Below are 2394 nucleotides of genomic sequence, written 5' to 3' on the forward strand. Positions count from 1 at the left end.
GGAAGCTACTGCTCACCCCCAGAAAAAGGCACACATACAAACCCACACGACAGCTGGCAGGCCATTTCTGGGTGGCTCGCGAGCACCAGCTATCCCGAGTTCCTCAGAGAGCAGTGAAGAGGCTGGTGTGGCCCTAGTTGGCAACTCCCTAGGTGTGCGCATGCCTCTCCCGTTCCTGCCCTCCCCAGTGCTCTGGCAGGCCCTGCCCATGATTCAAAGCCTCAGGGTTCTGATGTCCCTCTTTAAACATCTTTGCCACCCTCTCCTTCTGCCATCTCTTGGACCTCCAACAAACCTCTTGGGGCCTCTTGTTACAGTTTAATGGGCACCAAGTGCTTCAAACATTGGGTTTCCTTCACCTTGACAAAAGCCCATTTTACAAACAACGAAGCTGGGGATACAAGCCAGTATCCAACTCACCTGGTTAGTGCTGGAGCTGCGATTCGAGTCTGGGCAGCTGGATTCCAAAATCCAACCACAAGGTTATCCTGCCACCAAGGGGATGATAGGGCCCTGCCACCTGCCTTCTGAAAAACCCACCCACTTTTGATAGAAAGCTCTGATCCAAGGCAACGCTGATCGTGGAAATTTTTGGCTCCAATCGGAGGTACTAGCCCAGAGCCTCGTGCTACAGGCCATGGTTCAAGGACACCAAGGTCCATCCTTACCTCTCGCAACTCCATTAATTCTAAAAAGCCCACGGTCCATCACTGACTCTCCCATTAAGACCCTTAAATGTTATTGTAAAACCAGGGCTCTCGAGTCATTCACCTTGGTGATAGTCTAAGACAATATCCAAGGTCACAGAACACTAGGGGCTCCTTCTCAATTTCACCAAGAAGGGAATCTATCTAGAATGCAGATGGTCTACCCTTAAATCTTACACCAGGTCAGAACCCACTGACCAGACATCATTGGTGCTGAAGCCAGAGTTCTAGAATACCAAGAGTGCCTTCTTTACAACGGTACTGGCTCTCAAATGCCAACGGCTTACTCACTGCTCCCCTCTGGATTCCAGCTGACTTCCAAATTGTTAACTCTTACTCTAGAACACTGCTCCTCAAACTTGAGTATTAGAATCCTCCCAGGATATTACTGAAAAGTGGGTCCTGACTCAGCCGATCTGAGAATCAGCCCCAGAGTCTACATTTCTACAAGCTCTTGCGGGGGGTGGGGACAGATGGACAGAACTCCCAAGGGTGGCAAATCACACTTCGAGCAGCAAGTCTCCAGAACACAGGAATCCATCCACATCTCAACTGCCAGTCTGCTGGTGACCCTGCAGTTCCAGGGTTCAAGAATACAAGAGATCCACCCTTGAGTCCACACTAGGCAGCCAAGAAAAAAGCTGGCCAACTCCTGACACCTGCCACAGCCTACACTGGTCTGAAAACGTATCGAAAAGTACCTACGCTTTTCCCTGCTTGAAGCAGAGCTGAAACTCCCTTCAAGTGGGTACTGGGTTCAAGGACCCCTTGTCCACGAGCAGTATGCATGAGCCAACGCTGTGTTAGGACAGAAAACTCTGCTGGCTTCTCTCCTGCTCTCTCTCTGGGATCCCCTGCTCTGGGGGAAGCCATGCTGTGGGGACACTCAAGGTGCCCATGGCAAGGTCCCCACAGCACAGAAATGCAGTCTCCAGCTGGCAGCAGATCCACACATCTTAAAAGGGAGCCACCTTGAGGCACCTGGGTGGCTCAGTCGGTTGAGCGGTTGAGCCTCTGCCTTCAGCTAGGGTCACGATCCTGGAGTCCTGGAATCGAGTCCCGCATCCGGTTCCCTGCTCTGGAGTCTGCTTCTCCCTCTGCCCCACTCCCCTCTCGTGCTCGCTCTCTCTCAAATGAATATTTAAAAAACTCAAAGTGAGGGGCGCCTGGTGGCTCACTGGGTTAAAGCCTCTGCCTTTGGCTCAGGTCATGATCCCAGAGTCCTGGGATCGAGCCCCACATCAGGCTCTCTGCTCAGCGGGGAGCCTGCTTCCCTTCCTCTCTCTCTGCCTGCCTCTCTGTCTACTTGGGATCTCTGTCCAATAAATAAACAAAATCTTTAAAAAAATAAAAAAACCTCAAAGTGAGCCACCTTGAAAGCGGAACCTATAACCCCAGTTACTCCCCGGAGGACCGCTGTTCTGGCTGATTTGACTGGACCCTCACAGCAGACCCTGGGAGGAGACCACCTAGTGGACCTGCACATTTCTTGTTTTAGGTCACTAAATTTCAGGGTGGGGCTGTGGTGGCTGATTTTACACAGCGAGATGTAAGGCATACAACGACCCCAGCCTGGCCACTTCTGGGGGCTTCCAGAGAAGCCACGTTGCAACTCCAGATCCTTTCTCCTTCTGCCACCCCTGGGCCCACCCAGACGCCGCAGGACAGAGGCACTCCAGCCGGCTGA

Source organism: Neovison vison, chromosome 7 (genome assembly GCF_020171115.1).
Source record: "Neovison vison isolate M4711 chromosome 7, ASM_NN_V1, whole genome shotgun sequence".
Taxonomy (NCBI): Eukaryota; Metazoa; Chordata; class Mammalia; order Carnivora; family Mustelidae; genus Neogale; species Neogale vison.